The sequence below is a fragment of the Ovis canadensis genome, chromosome 15, assembly GCF_042477335.2.
Source record: "Ovis canadensis isolate MfBH-ARS-UI-01 breed Bighorn chromosome 15, ARS-UI_OviCan_v2, whole genome shotgun sequence".
NCBI classification, from domain to species: Eukaryota; Metazoa; Chordata; class Mammalia; order Artiodactyla; family Bovidae; genus Ovis; species Ovis canadensis.
This window is the reverse complement of record NC_091259.1, coordinates 56,281,350-56,305,408: the sequence shown is the minus strand read 5'-3', so window position 1 is coordinate 56,305,408 and position 24,059 is coordinate 56,281,350. Positions and strand designations below refer to the sequence as shown.

Below are 24,059 nucleotides of genomic sequence, written 5' to 3'. Positions count from 1 at the left end.
CTGAACTGAGCTTCCTGTGCTATACAGCAGCTTCCCACTAGCTATATATTTTATAAATGATAGTGTTAAAATTACATTGTCTTTAGATCATTAACTATTCTGTCAGGTTCACAATGAAGAACACAGTCTCTTTATTCACAAAATGTAACCTAACCATATAGTGAGTACCAGAAAGAAAATATTTACCATAAATGTTCATAACACTGTCATCACTGCATGCATGGTGGCATGCTAATAACACACAGAAAATATTTTGGGAATCAGAGAAAACGTCCCAGAAAAAATTGCAACTTAAGCTGAGAACTGAACAACGAGAATGGTAAGGAATTCGGTAATTGTAAGTGAGATAGACTTTTAGTTCTAGTGAGAAGGTGTGAAGCCAAAGGCAAGAAAAAATATGATGGGTTTTAAACAATTATTATAGGTGAAACAAAACATGTCGGAAAATTTGACATAAAATGAATCTGTGGTTGCCGGTTCTAATCATGTGGGGTCATTTAAGGATTTTGGACTTCGCTGAAGAGCAATGAGTATGAAATGAATGGGAATGGTGTCACAATCACATAATCACTGTTGTAAGCTTACTTCGTTTAAAGTATGAGAACCCACATTGGAAAAGTAGAAGGCTGTGTGAGGAGAGAATAAACCACAACTGCAATAATCCAGGTGAGAAATAGTATTGGTATGGATGTGATGAGGTGTTTTCAGTAAGGTTGGACAGAACTGGATGAAAGGTTGTTTGGCTTAGAAATAAGAGGAGTTGGTGACTGACCGAAATGGTAGATTGAGGAAAGAAAGTAGTGAAACATGATTTCTGCAATTTTTATTTTACCCTATATTAAGAAAAGGATCATAGGCAGAGAATAACTTTATTAAGTAATCAATGACTATTTGTTGTTGGACTCTTTAGCACTAAGCATTGCTTTACACATAGATTTGGAAAACAAAGAAAAGAATATTCAGATTCTAAAACATTCAAGTCAAATATCTCCCAATCAGTTATATAGAGCAGAAGAGACTCAAGAACAATCAATGATCAGGTTAAATCAGAAAATTTTGTGTCAAATTGTTGAAACTAGTTGTTAAGAGCGTAGGTTCTAAAATCAGCTGGACTAAGTGTGAACCGTAACTCTACAGGGTTCTGTGTCTTTACTATATACTCATCTGTAGAATGGGGATGATAGAAGTTGTTGAAACAGTTGTTGTGAGGATTAAATAAATACTCCTAAGAATGATGGTGAAATGTGTATTGATTAATGTTAATTTATGTATGTGTCGGTTAAAGGCCTGGAAATGTTAAACGCTCAGTAAGGGTAATTTTCCTCTGTTTTATTATGTTTTCTCAGAAAAGTAAGTATGGGGACAGAAACAAACAAAAATACTGGTAGACTATTTCCATGAGACTCTCTAAATAGCTGAACAATAAAATCCGTTCAGGTTGAAAAGGTAAATGAAGACAGAAGAATCAGTAATGAACGTGTCATTGAACTGGAGACCATAGGAGACAGCTATATGGAGAGAAACCGATGGAAAAATAACTTTGAAAATCATTTTTTATTTTTTAAAAATAATCATTTTCTAAAAAAAACTAAAAAATAGTTATTTAACCTCATATTATTAGCTATGTATTTCATCATACAAAAGAATCATCATATATTTGATTATTTTTACTGGCTGACTGTTTTTCCTTCCTAACAGTTTTGAAAGGTTAAATTTTTCAGGTTTGTCTTTGCCAGTGAGAATGATATTAAAGTAATTAATAGAACACATGAGTGCCAGTAGTACAATGCATTTTCTCAAATCCTTAAAGAAAAACTTCCAAAGTGCATTTTGCTATTCTAATTGATATGTGAGTTTTTCTGAGGCTCAGAGATTAAATGACTTGTTCAAGATCACAAATGTTGTAAGTGAGTAAGACAAGAAGAGAGGTGATTTATTTTTTCAAAAACCACATTCTTTCTTCCATACTCATCCAGTTTTGTTTTTCTAAATGTTGTGTCCTCCAACTAAATTGACACAACTAGATTTACTTTATATAAAGGTATAAAAACAAATATAGCTTTAGGCTTTGTAAGAGAATATTTCCTATGTCTAGCATATACTCTGCCCATTTTATCTAGGGAAGTTTGAAGGGAAAGTATCGATTGTAAAACAATTCAATTAAAATGGTATGTTAGTTAGAATTGATTGGCAACCACATTTCCATAATATCTTTCTACATTTTTGATATATTTTGTTTATATATTTTAATGATATAAGAAAATAACGATCATAACTGTTGAATCTTCTCTGAAGAAATATGGATTTATCTTGTCTGTTTCATTGTTTCTCTTAGAATTTGTATCTTGGTAGCTTTCTATTATAGATACTTACTATGTTTGACTTGCATCATGTTGACTTATAACTTTTAAGCGTATCATTTTCCTGCTTTTAAGTCCTTGCTATGCACGCTTTGTAAAAAATTTTTAAACTTACTGAATTATACATATCAATTGTCTATTCATTTTTTTCCCACAGCATCAATAGGGAAAATAACTAAAATAAATGGGGAAAGCTAAGGGAATTAAAAATTAGAGAAAACCTTGATGGCAGATTTAAGTCAATGGTTTTCAAAGGTTATTTTGTAAGTAATCATTTTCAATGGAGAAATAAAATTAATTAAAAGAGAATCTGTTGGTATAGTAAATCACTCTAAGGACCCTGGTAACATATGGGTACATGCATCAGTTCAGTTCAGTTCAGTTCAGTCGCTCAGTCGTGTCCGACTCTTTGCGACCCCATGAATTGCAGCACACCAGGCCTCCCTGTCCATCACCAACTCCTGGAGTTCGCTCAGACTTACATCCATCGAGTCAGTGATGCCATCCAGCCATCTCATCCTCGGTCATCCCCTTCTCCTCCTGCCCCCAATCCCTCCCACCATCAGAGTCTTTTCCAATGAGTCAACTGTTCGCATGAGGTGGCCAAAGTACTGGAGTTTCAGCTTTAGCATCATTCCTTCCAAAGAAATCCCAGGGCTGATCTCCTTCAGAATGGACTGGTTGGATCTCCTTGCAGTCCAAGGGACTCTCAAGAGTCTTCTCCAACACCACAGTTTAAAAGCATCAATTCTTTGGCGCTCTGCCTTCTTCACAGTCCAACTCTCATATCCATACATGACCACCAGAAAAACCTTAGCCTTGACTAGACGGACCTTAGTTGGCAAAGTAATGTCTCTGCTTTTGAAGATACTATCTAGGTTGGTCATAACTTTTCTTCCAAGGAGTCAGCATCTTTTAATTTCATGGCTACAATCACAATCTGCAGTGATTTTGGAGCCCCCCAAAATAAAGTCTGACACTGTTTCCACTGTTTCCCATCTATTTCCCATGAAGTGATGGGACCGGATGCCATGATCTCCATTTTCTGAATGTTGAGCTTTAAGCCAACTTTTTTACCTCTTTTACTTTCATCAAGAGGCTCTTTAGTTCCTCTTCACTTTCTGCCATAAGGGTGGTGTCATCTGCATATCTGAGGTTATTGATATTTCTCCTGGCAATCTTGATTCCAGCTTGTGTTTCTTCCAGTCCAGCGTTTCTCATGATGTACTCTGCATAGAAGTTAAATAAGCAGGGTGACAATATACAGCCTTGACGTACTCCTTTTCCTATTTGGAACCAGTCTGTTGTTCTATGCCCAGTTCTAACTGTTGCTTCCTGACCTGTACACAGATTTCTTAAGAGGCAGGTCACATGCATGCCCTTTTTCAAAAAAGAAGGAAAGACATGTACTAATTGTGGTTGAATATACTGATATTTAATTTGCTGATATATTTTTCTATAATTTTGCTTAGTATGCATCATTCTACCTAACCTTCCTTATCCCTTGATGAACAAATAAAATGTAGTTTCTCTTCCTATATTGCTGATGTACACATCTGGTCATGTTGAACTCTGCAAGGAATGAAATGCATCAGAAGCCCTAAGTGAACTCTCTTTAAATAGTTTGCTTAACTAAGTTTCTTTAAATATCTTATGCGTTTCAAGACTTCAATATTACAGTGTTTTGTGGAGGTAGTTTATTACAAACACCCTGTTCAGAAAAAAAAAAAAAGACAAAACGTTGCCTCTGCTAACATGTTATTAGAATGCCTCCACAACTAGTATCACTTTATTGTTAAGCATATATAGAAATTATTAACTGCAGAACGGGGAACAAAAACTCAGGTATGTAAATTGAATTTTAATGTAGCTGATTTGGAGTCCTCAACCTACTAGGTGGAAGACACCAGACATTATCAACTCAGAATCTTTTCATGAATCCTTGGTGGGCATCTAGCCATGCTGGCACCTGCTGGAATCTGAGTTCTTATTTGATTTTTGGTTGTTTTTGTCTGAATATCTTACTCCCATCTACTTCTGATCTACTTTACAGCCATAAAGTACCAATGGGGTTGTCTAAGACTTTTTGTCACCTCTGATACACTGTAGGACATAGAGAATTTTTTTTTAAGTTTAAACTATTTTCCACCAGATACAGAGGAACTCTGTAACATTATCTCATTTTCCTTTTTTTTTTTTATAGATTCTACAAGTTTCAAGTATCAGTAGCTTCATGCAACCATTAAGCCAAGAGATTCTGCCAGACTAGAAAATGACAGGATAAAGCAGACAATCAACCAAGCAAAGCAACAGAACTAAGGTCAAAGTCATTGAGAATGTGACAGAGGGAAGGGGCTAAGAATCAGAGCAATGAGTCTATTTCTTTTAAATAACAGGAATTTCAATCCTTCTAGTTCTGAGCTACATTGTCATTATATAGTCCGAAACCCATCCCACAATGAGGAGAACCCCCAAAGCAGATTAGATCACACTCAAAGTCTATGGAAAGAGAAAAGGTGATTGATACCATTTTGTATCTGCTTTGTCTTAATACTATAGATTACTGGCTTCATAAATGGAGAGAAGAGGAGGTAGACATAGCTCATGACAATAAGAACTATATGTGGCGCATATTTCCCAAATTGATGAACGAGGGTCAGCCCAGTCACAGTGATATAGAAAACTAGAACACAGCTAATATGGGTGACACAAGTATTTAGAGACTTAGCTAGCTCTTTACTGGAAGCAATTCCCATGACAGTCTTGAGGATTAGGATATACAAGATGAGGATAAGCATAGAATCCAAGAAACCAGTTAATAAGATCAGGGTTATGGATACAATCTGTTAAAGGTAAAGTCAGCACAGGCCAATTTAATCACATCTTGGTGCAGGCAGAAGGCATGTGAGAGGACATGAGATCTGCTGTAGGGGAATCCAGAAAGGGTGATGATTATGGGCACAATGAGGATAAATCCTCTCATTAGAGCCCATAGAACTATCTTCACCACCTTAGCATTGGTGAGAATGGAAGTGTATCTCAGGGGATGGAAATGGCAATAAGACTATCATAGGCCATGACAAGCAAGACTCCAGACTCCACAACAGACAGTGAATGGATCAGATAGGCCTGGAAGTAGCAGCCTCTATGACTGATCTCTCTGTGATCCAGCCACAAAACACCAAGCACAGTAGGCATCATTGTCAAAGTCAATCCAAGGTCTGTGACTGTCAATATAGCCAGAAAGTAGTACATAGGCTCATGAAGAGTTTATTCTCTGATAAGGAAGAGGATGATGCCATTGTCAAAGAGTATGGAGATATAGACGACATAGAAGGGGATGGAAAACCAAGGATGAAGTATCTCCCGACCTGAGAAGCCAATCAATAGAAAAGGGGCAGCACTGATGTTGGACCACATGGTGGATCCCTGAGAAGAAGAAATTAAACTTTATTTAATTAGCCCTGTTCAGTAGAAATGCAGTTTGAGCTACATATGTGATATTAAAATTTCTAAAACCCCATTAAAAACATTAAAAAAGTAAAGAATTACAAAAATTTCAGCCCTTTATTTAACCTGCTATATCTAAATTATGCCATTTCAAAATTAACTATTATAAAAATTGTGCATGAGATATTTTCTATTTCACTGTACTCATCTTTCAAAATAAAGAATGTAGTTTACACTTTAAAAATTCCTAACTCAAGCTAACCACAAGCTACAGTATTAGAGAGTACATCTCTAGATAGTAAAAATTATTTTCCCATATCATTTGAAGAATAAAGAACCACAGTATCTGTATAAAATTCTGTCCAAGTTGTATAGCCTCCCTTTCTTACTCCAGTTCTCTAATTCTAGTATTTTCTAATAACTCATTATCTTGGTCAGAATCCTCTGTTTACCTAAATGTCTGACCTGGTCTCACCTGAAATCCAAAACCTTTTGTCAATCTAAGTTTGTCTTCTAATCTCTTTTTCTCTATACTGTGAACACATTTTATATTGTAGGAAATGTCAGTACTTTCATTTTGGATATGACATTTATATAATGTGTTTACTGATTCAATAAATAGAAATCAATGGTACCTACATAAATGAAGAACCGGACTGAGCATTAAGGATGCAAACACCAAACCTGGGCTGGTGGGTCTTGTGAGTAACAAAAATAAATATTCTTTGGGTTATTCAATCTTTACTTGAAGTTCACATTATAATTATTTGTATGGATAAATAGATTACATAACCTCACAGGGCCAGCCCACTCAAGGAATCCTGAAGAGGGTTGCCTGAAGACTGTCCAGGCATCTGCTGACCTCCTTGGATTGTTATATTACTAAACTTACGGAGTTTACAACTGTCTGCTTCAAGGAAGCATAGCATTTGGCTCCAGAAGACATTATAGAAACCTGGATGTGACACTCTTTTTCAATTTCTAGATTTTAATTAATGGTAACCATATTTGTCTTTATTACTCAGTGATCTGATATTTTTTTGCTTCTTTGAACTTCAGAGTTTTGTGCTAAATATGGTGAATATATTAATTTAAAAAGTGCAGATATTTACACTCATTAGAATGGTCAAAATCCTGAACACTGACTTTACCAAAATGTGGTGAGAATATGGAGCAATAGGAATTCCTACATTGCTTTTGGAAACAGAAAAATAGGTACAGATGCTTTGGCAGACAGTTTGGAGGTTTCTTACAAAACTAAACATACTCTTGCCATACAATCCAAAAAAAGTATCTCTTGGTATTTATACAAGGATTTCAAAACATGTCTATATAAAAATCTGCACCCAGACATTTATATAACTTTTATTCATAGCCAATAAAACTTGGAAACAAACAAGGTACTTTCAATAGGTAAATGGGTAAATAACTGATATATTCAGAGAAAGGAATATTATCCAGCACTTAAAAAAAAAAAAAGATGAGCTATCAAGCCATGAAAAAGCACAGAGTAAGCTTAAATGTATATTACTTCATGAAAGAAGCCAATCTGAAAAGTCTACACATTGTATAATCTCAATTCTATGACATTCTGGAAAAGACAATGCTTTGGAGACAGTTAAAAGATCAGTGGCTGCTAGGAGTCAGGGCAGAGGGGTTGAATATGTAGAGCATAAAGGGTTTGTGTAGTAGTGAAAATATTCTATGTAAAATTGTAATGTTGCACATATGGCGTTATACGTTAGTCCAAAGCTGTAGAATGTCTAACACCCAGAGTGAACTCTAAGGTAAACTATGGACTTTGGGTGATTGAGATGCCAATCAGGTTTACCTTTTTTTAAAGGGAAAAAATAAAACAAAACAAAACAAAACAAAAAAATTTCTGGTGAAATGATGTTGATCATAAGGGAAGCAATGCCTGTGTAGGGACAAATGGTATATGACTAATCTCTATATCTTCTCAGTTTTGTTGTAAATATAAAACTGCTCTTAAAAAGTGTCCTTAAAAAAAAACAGAGAGCATCCCTGAACTCTTATAGCTTATAGTCTAATGGAGTGGATGCACAGAAACCATCTGTCATAATAGTCTTATATAAAAAAAATAGTGATGATAAACATAAAATGCTTGTTGTTTTGTTGCTGTGTCTGATCTTTGCAATCCCATGGACAGTAGCCCACCAATTTCTCTGTCCACAGGACTTCCCAGGCAAGAATACTGGAGTGGGTTGCCATTTCCAGAGGATCTTCCTGACCCAGGGATTGAACCCATGTCTCCGTGACTCCTGCATTGGCAGGCAGAGTCTTTACCACTGGCCACCAGGGAAACTCTGAAGAATACTTCAGTTCAGTTCAGTCGCTCAGTCGTGTCTGAATCTTTGCAACCCCATGAATCACAGCACACCAGGCCTCCCTGTCCATCACCAACTCCCGGAGTTCACTCAAACTCATTTCCATCGAGTCGGTGATGCCATCCAGCCATCTCATCCTCTGTCGCCCCCATCTCCTCCTGACCCCAATCCCTCCCAGCATCAGTGTCTTTTCCAGTTAGTCAACTCTTCACATGAGGTGGCCAAAGTACTGGAGTTTCAGCTTCAGCATCAGTCCTTCCAAAGAACACGCAGGGCTGATCTCCTTGAGAATGGACTGGTTGGATCTCCTTGCAGTCCGAGGGACTCTCAAGAGTCTCCTCCAACACCACAGTTTAAAAGCATCAATTCTTCAGCGCTCTAACTTCTTCACAGTCCAACTCTCGCATCCATACATGACCACTGGAAAAACCATAGCCTTGACTAGATGGACCTTTGTTGGCAAAGTAATGTCTCTGCTTTTGAATATGCTATCTAGGTTGGTCATAACTGTCCTTCCAAGGAGTAAGCGTCTTTTAATTTCATGACTTAGATCATAGTAAATGCAAAATAAATTTTACTGAGCAATAAGTGTAAACGTCTTTTCCTGTCTGTCTTTTAAATTGGAATTTCTTTTTAATCTCAATAATCAGATTTTGTTTCTTTTGTATGTTTGTGCATGCATGGTAAGTTGCTTCCGTTGTGTCTGACTTTCTGTGACCCTGGGGACTGTAGCCCATCAGGCTCTTCTGTCCACACTGGAGTAGGCTATTATGCCCTACCCCAGGATATCTTCCTGACCCAGAGATGGAACCCGTGTCTCCTCCAGCTCCTGAATTAAAGGCAGATTCTTTACCACTGAGTCACTGGGGAATTCTTCTACGTGCTCTAGCTTTTGTTTTATCTAAGAACTCTAATTACTCCATTCTCAGTTTCTTCTCTAGCTGCTATTGAGAGTTCATTTGGAGACTTTACTTCATCAAATACTTGTTAAAAATAAATATTATTTTACATATGCTATATAAACAATAAACATGTTGGAAAAGAAAATCTCTTTCAATAGCTACTTTTTAATAGTCAGAAATCTAAAATTCACCCCCTCACACACACACATACCTGCCAAGATTCTCTATCCTAATCCCTGAGTTGTTAGACTGTGTTTATAATGAAATACAATATTGATGATTATAGATGTAACTAAGACTTTATTTGGGGGGGCTCCAAAATCACTGCAGATGGTGACTGCAGCCATGAAATTAAAAGATGCTTACTCCTTGGAAGAAAAGTTATGACCAACCTAGATAGCATATTCAAAAGCAGAGACATTACTTTGCCGACTAATATCTGTCTAGTCAAGGCTATGGTTTTTCCCGTGGTCATGTATGGATGAGAGAGTTGGACTGTGAAGAAGGGTGAGCACCAAAGAATTTATGCTTTTGAACTGTGGTGTTGGAGAAGACTCTTGAGAGTCCCTCAGACTGCAAGGAGATCCAACCAGTCCATTCTGAAGGAGAACAACCCTGGGATTTTTTTGGAAGGAATGATGCTAAAGCTGAAACTCCAGTACTTTGGCCACATCATGTAAAGAGTTGACTCATTGGAAAAGATTTTGATGCTGGGAAGGATTGGGGGCAGGAGGAGAAGGGGACGACAGAGGATGAGGTCGCTGGATGGTATCATGACTCGATGGATGCGAGTCTGAGTGAACTCCAGGAGTTGGTGATGGACAGGGAGGCCTGGCGTGCTGAGATTTGTGGGGTCGCAAAGAGTCGGACACGACTGAGTGACTGAACTGAGCTGAACTGAACTGAAGATTCCTGATCAGTCAACTTTGAGTTAATAAAAGGTGATTATGTAGATAAACCTAATATAATTATATGAGCCTTTAAAAGTAGAGTGTTTATACAAATTAGTAATGGAATAAGGACCCAAGGTGATTCAAAGTTGAGAAGGACTTGACAGAGAGTTATTGGTTCAGAGGTACAAAGGGTCACATAAGAAGGAATTCAAGCAACCTCTAGGAACAGAAAGAGGGTCCTCACTGACAGCCTGCAAAAAAGTGGGGACCTCAGAGCTATTGTCAGAAGAACCCGAATCCTTGCAGCATTGTCAATGAGTTTAGAAGAGGATTTTTCTCTAGACCCTACATATAAGAGTGTAGCGCAACTATCAACTTGATTTTGGCCTTAGGACACCCTAAGCAGAGAGCTCAATCAAGCCTACTAGACTTTTGACTTACAAAATTATGATATACACAAGTGCTATTTTAGTTATTTATTGTCCAATAGCATTAGTTTTCTATTGCTGTATAGCAAACTACTACAGACTGTCCTGCTCAAGAAACACTCATGTATAATATCATAGTGCTATAGGCCAGAAGTCTAGTAGGCTTCATAACTAATAAACTAATATTTAGAGAATTTACGTAAGTTATCAGTTAGCTACTGCCACAAAATTGCCACATGACAAAGGCCTATTTGGCATCAAAGGCTTACAACATTGCATGTTTATTTTTAACCCATATGCCCAATTCAGGTAATTCTGGCTGGCCTTGGCTGGGTACCTCTGGTAACTTCTGCCTCACTTTCTCATAATCCTAGGTTTCAACCAGATGTCTTCTTCAACTTATCATTTTCTTGCTTTTCCCTTCTTAAATCCAGTATACTTTTCTTGGATTTATTATTATAGTATCTCTCCCTATAGTTAAGGCCCAGATGGCTTTTCAAGCCTCAGGGCGAAACTTAACACAAAATGTTGTCTTCTATGTTATATTACCCATCTCTTAGACCTAGTGGCTCCAATTAGCTCATCCTGATTAAATCATGGATGTAGTACCAATTCAATGCTAATGTCATTTACCCTACTGACTGCTATATAAACATACCAATTTTCCTGGAAGTAATGACATATTTTGACATATTGACTGTCAGATCATTTATGAATTTTTAATTACATTATTATTAACATTGATGTGCTTAATGGCTAGTATGCTGATGGTTAAACTGATTTATGTAATAACACTGACTTCCAAATAATAGGTACTGATACCATAATTGGCTAATGCATAAACTGACTGATTTATACTCCGCTTTTTCACAAACAAATGTCCTGTTAAAATTTACCAATAACTCACCAACCACCTGAATACTTTGTCATCATCACACTATCCAGACTCCAAGTTTTCCCCAACGTTGCACATGAATGACCAGTCCTGACTTTGTCTCTCCCTATGGAGTTCTTATCTAATGATCATTTCCAAGCCTTAGTGGAATAGCAACTCTTAAGGATAAGCACTGAGGTAAGAACACACACACAGTTTTGTCCTATAACTGGTACTCAGCCTTATCTCTGAAGGCAAAAGGCACAGGAGAAAGGAGAGGAGAAAGGAGGAATGAGAAAGATAAAGTAGAAATATAACACAGGGATATATGAGACAAAGAAAAGTGAACACAGACAACAGCCCAAACAAAAGGAAAAGATGCAATGTAGAGAATGATTTGTCATGACGACCCTACCCTGTCCATTCACTCAACATCCATCTCTCTTCCCTTTTCTGCCTCTTCCAATAAATAGAGCATTGTAAGAAAAATATCTCAATAGTCCTAACCTAACAAGAAAATCTGGGCAGAAAGCTGGATCTCTTGATTATTCATATAAGCATCCATAATCAAATAAAAAAAGAAAATACACTGCTCAACTATAAAAGTCATTATTTTCCAGGGAATTAAACATTATGTTGCAATCTATTACCCTGGAAAGAATCCATAAAGGCAAATAGCTTTCCTCAGTGTTCTATTTACAATCTTGCAACATGTGCTTGAAGGAAGAGCAGTCCAAGAAACCAGTCAAATTTATTTCCCTCTCTATTATCTCCATTACATTCTCCCAGAATCACCAAAATCCTTGCCTAGGGCATCAGAAATTAAGGGGAAAGGTGATTGCTGGGTCTTGACATAGAACTTGGTGCAAACATCATTTCTAACCACAGGATAAACTGGCAAAGTTATTGTACAGAAAAATGCTCCCTAGGGTCCCTCGTACAATTAGGCTTCTGGGATATCTTTTCCTAGCCTACTCTGGGGAAGGAGATAGGACCCCAGAGCTGTGGTCTATAACTCCACATTTTTATTGCAGACAGAGAGCAGAATTATAACTGAATCTAGCAGATAGAAGTCATGCTCTCATATGACCTTTGTCCTTTCTGATCTCCTCAACAGAGAAGACACTGTCTAAACTGTATTTCACTTTATCATTCCTAAATCTTGAAGTAAGGTCACTAAACTTAAATGAGGCTTGGAAATTCCCTGACACCTTTCCTTGGCCTCAAATGAAATTCATTACAGTACTTGACAAATGCATTCTTGAAGCCATGTTTTCTCACAAATGAGTGGAAGTGCTGATAAATTTCTTCAAGGAGTAAGTTTTCTATCTCTTGGTCATAACCAGAGGTTATTGTTCTTGCCTCTAAAACAATTCGAAGCAAATAATTTAAAAAAAAAAGTCTTTTACTTTAAGTATCAAATAGTAAGATGACATGCTAAAGGTAATCTTTCCATCCTTGATTTTCCCTGATGGTTTGTACTTGAGTAGAGAAGACTATAGTCACATTCTCACAGAAAGAAGCACCTGAGAGTCTTTACTATTTTGTCTCAGCCTTATACCCTAAATTTATCCTATAACCTAGACCACCTGCAAGATCTTGAAATGACGATGAGCACAACGTGGTCAAACATGCTGGTAGCAATCTGGCTTCTGACATTTCAGATTCAGTTAAGTCCATCCTGAATTTATACTCAAAACTACTTCTTACGTTAAAAATCCTTCTGAAAATCAGTGTGTGTGTGTGTGTGTGTGTGTGTGTGGGTGGGTGGGTGCTCAGTTGCTTCAGTTGTGTCCGACTTGTGACCCTATGGACTGTATGTAGCCTGTCGGACTTCTCAGTCCCTGGGATTCTCCTGGCAAGAAGACTGGAGTGAGTTGCCATGCCCTCCTCCAGCATATCTTCCCAAACCAGGGATTGAACCTGAGTCTTCTACTGCAGGTGGGTTCTTAATGGACTGAGCCACCAGGAAAGCCCTCTGAAACCCAGTAGGATTTGGAAAATCATGATTTGGAGTCAGTTTCTGAGAATGACTTGGATCTGGATGTTCTTATACCTGAAAACTCTTTGTACTAAATATAAATTTAGACGTTCCTTGATTTGGGGAAGCCATATTTTGAGCTCAAAATGAGGTGGAAGTAGCAAGCAACTGAGATAACCTACATCACTTCAAGCTGCCTCTCCTCATTTCAACAAGAGTAGATTTACACCCTCATTTGCATAGATAGCTCTCCTCTCCTTTATGTGTAACACCATTCCGGACAACAGTGACATCAGTAACATCTTCTGTAGTTTCAGAATTATTTTACCAAGAGATTTGATTATGGGGAGTTGACATGAAACTTCTTCACTCCCCTGTCCAAAACCAGAGTTCTGACTTTCTGGGTGAGGGACTATGATTGTTAGAGATCAGGCTGTAACTTGATGGGTAGTAAAAAGGTGAAGAATCCCACTCAGATCTGCTTGGTCTTGGCGCTGTAGACTATAGGGTTCATTAATGGAGGGAACAGAAAATAGACGTAACTCATAATGAGGTGGGCGATATGTGGAACATGTTTCCCAAACCGATGAATTGGAGACAATCCAATCACTGTGACATAGAAAACCAGGACACAACATATACAGGGCCCACAGGTGTCGAGGGCCTTGACCCTCTCTTCTCTGGAGGCAATGCTCAAGACACTCTTGAGTCAACACATAGGAGATGAGAATAATCACAGAATCCAGTACAAATATAACGACTACAAGGACCACTGGATACAGTCGATTAAGGTAGTATCAGCACAGGCCAGTTTGATGACATCCTGGTGAAAGCAGAATGCCTGGGAAAGGACATGGGAATGGCAATAAGGGAAAAAATAAAGGGGTAAAATTTGGGAGACAACAGATACAAACCGCCTCATCAGAACTCCCAGCCCAATCTTCACCATCAGAGTATTAGTGAGTACAGAGGTATATCTAAGGGGGTTAAGGATGGCAATAAAATGATCATTAGGTCATAGCGAGCAAACTCCAGGTTTCACAAAGAAAAGTGAGTGTATAAAATAGGCCTGAGGAAAGCAAGGCTACGTTTCCAATCTCCCCGTGATCCAACCAGAGGACTCCCAGCACCGAGTCAAGCTCAGCTCCAGATCTGTGGCTGCCAGCATGGCCAAAAAGTAGTACATAGGCTCGTGGAGATTATGATCTTCCTTAAAGAGAAAGAGGAGGACGCCATCACCAAAAGGGACAGAGAGGTAGAAAAAAAGGAAGGGTGTGGAAATCCAGTGGTGAGCTGCCTCCAAGTCTGGAAAACTAGTCAACAGGAAGGAATTGAAGCTGCTGTTGGGCCACATGTGGGGTTTCTCTAGGCAAAATGTTCTTTTTTTTCCTCATTTATTACCATAGAAATGCAGCTCTACTTTCAAGGTATCACTCCAAATGTATCTTCTCAGAATTCTTCCATAAAGGTAAGAATGACATCAATATAAGCCATTGTTTTTGAGAATATATTCATAAGACAATCTATATTTTTTGAGTTCTTAACTGCATATTCCAGGAACCATCACTTACCTAAGTAATCAAATCCTTAGAACCTCACCTAGTCATCTGCATGTCTACAAGCTCCCCAGGGAATTTCTCATGCACACTATAACTTAGACCCATTTTTATTAATTATGCTGCTTTCCCAGAATAATCTATTAATGAGGAATTTCAAGGAACTCAAGTCTAATGTCATTACAATCCACTACCTAAAATTCAATTTTCTTCACAGTAGGGCTTCCTTAACCCACGTTGTCCTGCATATGTATGATTTCTCAGTAAAAGTGTCAAGAGTCTAAGAGAAAAATGTATAAGAAAAGAAGCTGTGCCACCACCGTGTTTGCTAAGGAGCAGGTTGATGTGGAGAAGAGACGCTTTTCCTCCCATTTCATGGATTAGTTTTTGGAGAACAAAAAGAATTACCTTAGTAATGATCAGCCTCACCCAGACAGTACAGAATACTCACTACCACTATTGTGGCCCAAACTGATTTAAATTTAGATGAACATAGACCCTCAGACTCGAATAAATGTTTAGGCCAGGGATAGATCTGACTCATGATAGAGTTTCTCCTTGCATTTGAAAATTTTATATTCTCTTATTTTCGTGTAGTTTCTTTCTCTTTCCCCATTATTTTTCTGTCAGCCCTCTAAAATAACTCTCCAGGACTTGATTTCTCTCCTTTCAAATTCTCCATTTGTATTTTTTAAAAAATCTTGATTTTCTTCCTTTTATATCTAACCATAGGCTTACCCAATATTAAATGGGGCTCATTGTTGCTTAAAGACAGCGTTTCCTGTTAATGGAGGAAGATGCATGTCCTTTAAGAAGTCTTTGACATTTCTTCTGCCACTATCCTATGGGCTTCTTATTTTATTTGCCATGATCAATACCTAGCAAAGTACCTAATATGTGAGATATATGTATATATGTGTACACATACATCAATAATACATATACAAATGTACATATCTACATACATGCATATATATGTATACACATATACTTATACACATTACACACCCAGCAGTTTTTGAACACCCGGTGTATGATAGGCTTGGCATTTTAAGCACTGAAGACAAATGTTAATAAGATAAAGTACCTGATTTTATAAATAATAAAGCTTAAAATTAAGTGAGATGGGAGGTGGAAGGGAGGTTCAAGACAGAGGGGACATATGTATACCTGTGGCTGATTCATGCTGGTATATGGCAAAAACCACAATATTGTAAAGCAGTTACCTTCCAATTAAAAATAAATTCAAAAACTAAATGAGAAAAATTTAGATACATATAAGAGTAATTTTAGGATAAAACAGTACTATTCAATAGATTGTTTGAAATTGTATTGCATCCAGGTTCCAGGTTAGTCTAGTAGTTTGGGTGACCTGAGACTGCATCTCTGAGGAGGTGACATTGAGCTGAGACCTGCATAACAAGGAAGAGCTGGACATGTGAAGATCGAGAGGAAGATGGCTTCACTGATAGAGGAAAGTAGGAAATGTAGCATTCCTGGAGCTTGGTGAGCAAACAGAAGAGGCATAACAGGGAATATCAGAAACCCAGGCAGTGGTCAGGTTTCATAGGTCCTCGAGACACTAATAGAAATTTTGTTTTAACTATAAATGCAATTAGAAGACACTGAAGAGTTTTAAAAATCTCAGTGGAGGAGGAGCAATGACATATTATGATGTGCATTTTGAATGATCACTTGGGTTGCTAAGTGCAGAATGGATTATCAGGAAAGATAAAAGGAAGGAGAAAGCTATTGAAATAATTTAAATGAGAGGTGATGATGACTCTGACAAGGAGAGCAGCAGTGGTAATGGAAAAAAAATTAGATAAGGATGCACTTTTGAGGAAGTACCAAGACGCATGTTGGAAATGAGAATGAGAGGAAAATGAAATGAGAATACTCCAGATTTCTAACCTGAACTAATGGGAGACTGGTAGAAATTTTATACTCAAAAGGGATAGTCTGTGGGAGGTATACATTTACTTGTGAAAATGTCGTGTCATCAGTAAATATGACTGAATTTGAGTAAATGCATGTTCTACTTTTTTGCAAACATGCTTTTTTGAAGTTATTTTGCCAATATAAGCCACTGCCCATAAGATGCTCCCAAAGAAAAGTATCTTCTTAGATTCTACATGTATAGATGAGATCGAGCTGCGAATTTCCAGCAGTAGAGAGTTGCCAGACAACAGGGCATAAGGGTATGGTTCAGCCCTTTTGGGTTGACTCTGAGGAATGGAAAATTGACAGAATCACTTCTCATTCTCCCTATTCTGTCCCCAGAAGTGACAGACAAACCAAAATTTAATGCTTATTTAAGATATAATAAGTGATGTTTATTCTTCAATCACTGGATGCAAATATCATCCCACATGGCTGATCCTCTTCTGTGTTCTTGATGCAGCTTCATTCCATTTCTCTGACCCTTCAGCAGTGATATTCTTTAACCCAATCTCTTACTGAAATTTTGTAAGAAACCCCTCTTGTTAAAGACTGTATAGCACAAGTAGTGTATCACTACAGAAAAAAAAAAAAAACTACACAAAGTAGAAGGGATCAATTCTATTTTGCCAATAGCTTTCAACTCAGTTCCCTCTTCTCCATTCCCAAGAATGTCATGCAGATACACATTGTACTTCATGCTGTAATAAAAGCACACATCTTAGGCTGGGAGCTTCTCTAGGTTTATGGGAAGGACCTTGAGTGAAAAGATAAAAGCTGAGGAAACACCATAGGGAAGGGAAAGAGGATCCAAAAGTTGAGGATAAAATCCGGAAGAATTTCTAGTTGAGTGTCCCAAAATTTATGTAAGCTAATACCATTCACAGGGCTTTCCAGGTGGTGCTAAGTTGTAAAGAACCTGCCTGACAATGCAGGAGATGTAAGAGACGCTGGTTTGATCCCTGGGTCAGGAATATCCTCTGGAGGAGAGCATGGAAACCTACTCCAGTATTCTTGCCTGGAGAATCCCAAGGATAGAGGAAGCTGATGGACTATAGTGGGGTCGCATAGAGTTGGACATGACTGAACCAACTTAGCACACATGCAATACCATTCACAGCCATAAACCTTCTCTGCATCATTGAAAAGCCTGGTAGAATAAGAGGCACCACTGTATTCATCACCTAGAAAGAATAGGAAACATATGGGAGGGTCAACCATATTTGTATCACTGGACATGGTAAGTCTTAAGATTCTTATGCCTATTGCTCTTCCCAAGTGTTACCAACTTCAATCTAAGATCTGTGCACTGTTTGAGAACTATTGGCTCTATTTATCCTTCCCTTCCTCCCCTTGTCATCTCTCTATAAGGTTTGTAGAGGGATCTCCCACTTTCCTCTTTTTGCATCTCTTAGGTATTTCCCTACTCACATATGCATAGCTTGTTAGGAATGAAGAGCAAGGTTTGGGGTTCCAGCCTGAAGACTCAGTTTTGTGACTGCTTCTCAAAGTCTGTTAAACGAGCCAGTCAGGGAGGTTATTAATAAAGAAAGCATCTCTCTAGAGTTCTTCCTTTTCCAGCCAATCAGGATCTTAAGAACTATCCCCTCTATCTTAACCTCTCTGTGAAGGAGATGGACCACATAAGTAAGGTCTCAAAGTATTTTCTCCAAATAAGATATGAAGCTAATACAGCCTCAGGTGACAGTTTGATGTGAGAGGAGTCAAAAGGTGGTCTTTATGGCCCAGGAGACCCTGGCATCACCAATGGGAGGTCATTTACCCTTCACGTCTACTTTAAAAGTCAACTTTTTCCCAGTTGTTCTCAGGAGGAAACTGAAGCATCTTCTTGGCCTATCTTTTGAATGCTAATTATATTTTCTTCTTGGTTTATCTCAGAGCTAGCTTGAGAGTAGAAAGTTAGGTGGACTAAAGTCAATATGGTACAAGCCAAGCAGCTTCTCCTAAAACCTATGGTGAACCCAGAATCAGCAGTCCTCAGCATTCCTTTATTATTTATTACACAAGAATTTTTTTTCTTTTCCTAGAACTTCAGTGGGCCTAATTACAACACAGTATTTAAGACAAGCATACTCTATCACTTTAGTCCTAAGCATGATAAAAATCTGTTATTTCCTTTTCAACTCTTCCGGCCATACCATGTGGCTTGCAGGATCTTAGTTCCCCCATCAGAGATTGAACCCAGGTCATGGCAGTGAAAACCCAGAATCTTAACTACTAGTGCCACCAGGGCTTACCAGGTGGCACTAGTGATAAAGAAGCCTCCTGCTAATGCAGAGACATAAGAGATGTGGGCTCTTTCCCTGGATTGGGAAGACCCCTGGAGAAAGGCATGGCAACCCACTCCACTATTTTTGCCTGGAGAATTCCATGGTTAGAGGAACCTGCAAGGCTACAGTTCATAGGGCTGCAAAGAGTTAGACATGACTGAAGTGACTTAGCACACACACACACACACACACACACACAGATACACAGGCCATCAGGAACTCTCTCTTCTCCAACTCTTATAGAAAACATCTTGCCTCTTACCATTAGCAGAAAATAAATATATATTACCAGAAGAACAAATCTCCCAACCCTGAAGAAATGTTTTGGAGCTTGACATGCTTTGTTAAGATTAAAGTAATGTTAAGATGATCCCCTGGAGAAGGGAATGGCAACCCACTCTAGTATTCTTGCCTGGAGAATCCCATGAACAGAGGGGTCTGGTGGACTACAGTCCATAGGGTCACATAGAGTCTGCCGTGACTGAATGACTAACACACACACACACACACACACACACACACACACACACACACACATTGCAAATCAGAGGACCAGATGAATTCTGCTAGAATCATCAACTCTTTAGTAACTGTTAAAGGCTAAAGTGTGCCACCCCTCCCCCTACAAAAAAATTACATACCAAAGTCCTTCCCCTCAGTACGTTAGAATGTGACTATACTTGGAGAAATACCTTTAAAAAGGTCATTAAGTTAAACTGAAGCTGTTAGAATGAGTTGTAATCCAGTCTCACGTGTCCTTATAAGGAGAGGAAATTTGGGCACACAGAAAGACACCAGTATACACAGGGGGGGAAAACATGGAGACGCAGGGAGAAGATGGCCATCTACAAGCCGAGGAGAGAGGCTTCAGAAGAAACCAGCACTGTTGTCAGCTTGAACCTGAACTTTCAGCTTCCAGATCTGTGAGAAAATAAATGTCTGTTGACTTAACCCATGCAGTCTCTAATTCTGTTATGGCAGCCCTAGAAAACTAGTCCTCTACCAATGTAAACATGAGCAAGTTACATATCTCTTTAACACTGACTGTATAATTAGGTATAAATTCAATGTACAGGAGTAGATGTTAAAAATTATAAAGTCATGATAAACAATATCAAAGAACGCCTAAATAAATGGCCAGACAACCTATGTTCATGGATCAGAAGACTCAGTGTAGAAAGATGTCAGTTTTCCTTAAATTGAATGAGAGATTTAGTGCAATTTCTGTCAAAATCCCAGCAAAACATCTTAGTGACATAGACAAGCTTTTTCTAAAATTTGTATGGGGAAAACAAGGATCTAAATAGTTAAAATAGTTAAACAAATAAATAAAATGAGAAGAATAAGACTATTCCAAATTAAGGTTTATTATATAGCTCTTACCGAGTCCAAGTTCGCTCTGCTCACCACATGCTGCTGCTAAGTCGCTTCAGTCGTGTCCGACCCTGTGCGACCCCACAGACGGCAGCCCACCAGGCTCCCCCGTCCCTGGGATTCTCCAGGCAAGAACACTGGAGTGGGTTGCCGTTTCCTCTCTCGCCACATGACAGGCCAGTAAATCCTAGAGACGCACTGTTGAGGGAAGGGACGTGACTGTATTTGGAAAGCCAGCTCACAAAGGAGATGTTAGGTTACAGTCTCAAGGTAACCATCTCACTGGGGCCTGAGTGCCAGATTCTTTTATAGGACAGAGATGGAGGGGGAGAGGAAGAAGGAAGCAAAGTAAAAAAGCCATTAATCTTGCATCTCCTAGAATGGCAAGCCTCAGGGAGGGGATCTGTTCATTTCTTCCTTCCAGCCATCCACGGGAGGACAGGGCCCTGACCAAAGGCACTCTAACAGTCAAGCAGAGGGGCAGGATTCTCTGAGGCAGATTGTTATGTATGATTATAATAACAAAAGCAATGGAAAACAGGTGAAAGAAACAGTTCCAGTGGGTAGTCAGAATTGGCCCTTCCCTGCAACAGAGCTACAGTAATCAAGACTGTATGGTTTTGGTAGAAGGACAGGCATAACGATTTTTTTTTTTTTTGAAACCTCCATAGTAACTGCACCAATTTACATCCCACCAAAAGTACACATGGGTTCTCTTTTCTCAATATCCCTGCCAATGTTCATTATCTCTAGTCTTTTTTGGTTTTTTTAATAGTAGACATCCTAACAGGTGTGAGGCAATATCTTACTGTAGTTTTGGTTTATATTTCTCTGATGATTAGAGATGTTGAAGACCTTTGCATATATCTCTTGACCATTTGTGTGTCTACTTTGGAAAAATGTCTAGATTTTTAGATAGGAAGCACAGATGAGTAGTCACCAGAGGTTACTGATGAGGGAAAGGTGGAAAGAAAGATGGATATGTCTATAAAGGTGTAACAGGAGTAAGCTTTGTTGATAGGGATAAACAGAACGAAGGGATAAAATAGGTGATTAAATAGTTAATCTGAAGGGGTTATAAGTAGAAAAATATGGGAAACTCCTGTAAGTTAATGATTACTGGAGAAAGCAGGTTTGCTTAGCCACAAAACCATCAAGCTTTCTTAACAATAAAACCATGCAACAGAAGCATAAGACATGTCCCAAAACAATAAAACAATGGTGGCGTGAGACCCACAGCATGTCCAGTGCGTTCAGTAAGTTACAGACCCTCAAAATAGGCTCTGCGCACACACAAAAAGCAATCATTTATGGAAGGTGACTTTTCAAAATGAAAGACCCTCATTGTATTGAGACCTGAAAATACTTTTCCGAAGTTCTGTGATAGTCCTGGCCTAACCATATAGGATGGGACAAGTAAACTTTCCTGCCAATTCTGGGGGAGGAATTGATGATGGAAATATGACGTCTATTCAAGAAAGACAAAAAAGTTCTTCTTCCCCTCCCCACTTTTTCTTTGATTATAAAACTGTCTCCTACTAATTTCCCAGGGTGTGGCATTTCTCACCTGCCCACTTGTAAACCTCACCAGCGTCCTATTCTAATAGATAATTTCTCATCTACCACTTTGCTCTTACTTCATTCTTCTCTGCTCTGAGACATAAAGGACTATGGTATTGAAGCTCTTCGGAGCTTCCCTGAAATGACACCAATTGGTTTCATTGTTAGGATGGATCAGTTTTATATCCTGAGATGGTGACACTTATTTGATATAAGATACAAGTTTGTATCTTCACTGTGATGTCATTTTTATGAATCTACACAGATGATAAAATTGCATAAAGCTATCCACATATACACACAAATGAGTACATGTAAAACTGTTGAAATTTAAATAATCCTTGTGGATTCTACCAATATCACTTTGCTTGTTTTGATATTTTATCACAGTTATGCAAGATTCTATTATTGGAGGAAAGAGACCAAGATGGCTTGACTCACTTTCCTTCACAGAAAACATCAAAAATGCAACTATACGTAAAACCACTCTTACAAAATCAGCATGGGGACGAGCAGGATGGCTCTTCCACAAAGAAGCCTGTAAAGAAATGTCCATACAGAATCTGGTAGAAAAGGAGAAGAAACCTGGTTAGGACCCACAACCCTAGCAGAGGACACAGAGAGGAAGAGGATATTATTCTGGAGAGCAAGGGGTTCAAGCCACATGTTAGGCACTTTAACACTGAGGTTTGACAATGAGGAGATGAGCCTTTAACTAGTTTGAAAACTATAACTCAGCTGGATCCTATGTGGCTTTCCCAGGACAGTGCTTAGTTGCTCAGTTTTGTCCAACTCTTTGTAAACCCATGGTCTGGGACCTGCCAGGCCCCTCCAGACAACAATACTGAAGCGGGTAGTCATTCCCTTACTCCAGGAGTTCTTCCTGATCCAGGGATTGAACCCTGGCCTCCTGCATTGCAGGTGAACTCTTTACCGCCAAAGTCACCAGGATAGCCCTTCCCAGGACAAGCCTTCCTCCTTATCCTCTGATTTGGCTCCTTTCTGAAGTAGTACCTGCTACTGCTGCTGCTGCTAAGTCACTTCAGTCGTGTCCGACTCTGTGCGACCCCATAGACGGCAGCCCACCAGGCTCCCCCATCCCTGAGATTCTCCAGGCAAGAACACTGGAGTGGGTTGCCATTTTCTTCTCCAATGGCGTGAAAGTAAAAAGTGAAAGAGAAGTTGCTCAGTTATGTCTGACTCTTAGTGACCCCATGGACTGCAGCCCACAAGGCTTCTCCATTCATGGGATTTTCCAGGCAAGAGTACTAGAGTAGGAGATGCAAATTTCCTGAGTTGTTTTGCAGAAACACCAAAAAGAAAACCACCAAAAGGAAGGTGTTAGCTACTTGATGACTCTGAGCACACAGCCCCAGGCCTCCTGGAACCTCAGCACTGACAAAGTTCCTGTGACACCACCCTGTTCCCTCATCATCAAAGAATTGTACACAATTTGATCACATACCCTATGACCCCCACTGCCTCACCTGGATTTTAAAAATGCTTTGTTGATACTCTCTAGCAGCTCAAGGATTTTTAGGGCATGGGCCACCTCAGTTACTTACATGGCCCTGCAATAAACCTTTCTCTGCTAGAAATTCCGACATTTCCCTGTGTTTGAACTCACTGTGCATCGGCAACTGGAACTTGTGTTAAAAAAAACAGTGGAGCTTACTGGAGGACTCTAAGAAACCAAGACTCCACTTTTAAAGTACTCACACACAAACTTTTTTCTTCCCAGTCAGAGCAAATTGAAAACTTCGTAGAGCTCTGGCCTGCATTCCAAGACTGCCTTAGTATGCCCCCTAGCCTGCTGCAGCCTCTTTCCCAGGGAGGCTTCCCAACTAAGGCAGAGGCTGCCATTGCCAGCAAGAGTGCTCACACTTGGAGGGAGCTTGGACCACAGCCCTGCCTCTGACCTGGAAGAAGGCACCAAACACCCCTAGGGAGGAAGCAAAACTAGCTCCAGGGCAGAAGCCTCTTGCCAGAGCTGGCATCCCTGTACAAACCTGGGAGGAAGAGAAGCCAGATGGGTAGTGAGACATCAACGCTTTCAGCCCCAAACCAGCCTCTAACAAAGGAGCAAACAAAGGGGAAAAAT

At 39.0% G+C, this 24,059-nt stretch overlaps 2 pseudogenes; both read right to left on the bottom strand.

Moving 5' to 3' along the window:
- Positions 1-4,852: 4,852 nt before the first annotated feature.
- On the bottom strand, positions 4,853-5,780 carry LOC138420561 (olfactory receptor 51B2-like; annotated as a pseudogene).
- Positions 5,781-13,708: 7,928 nt separating this feature from the next.
- LOC138420573 (olfactory receptor 51B5-like) lies at positions 13,709-14,590 on the bottom strand (annotated as a pseudogene).
- Positions 14,591-24,059: the final 9,469 nt, after the last annotated feature.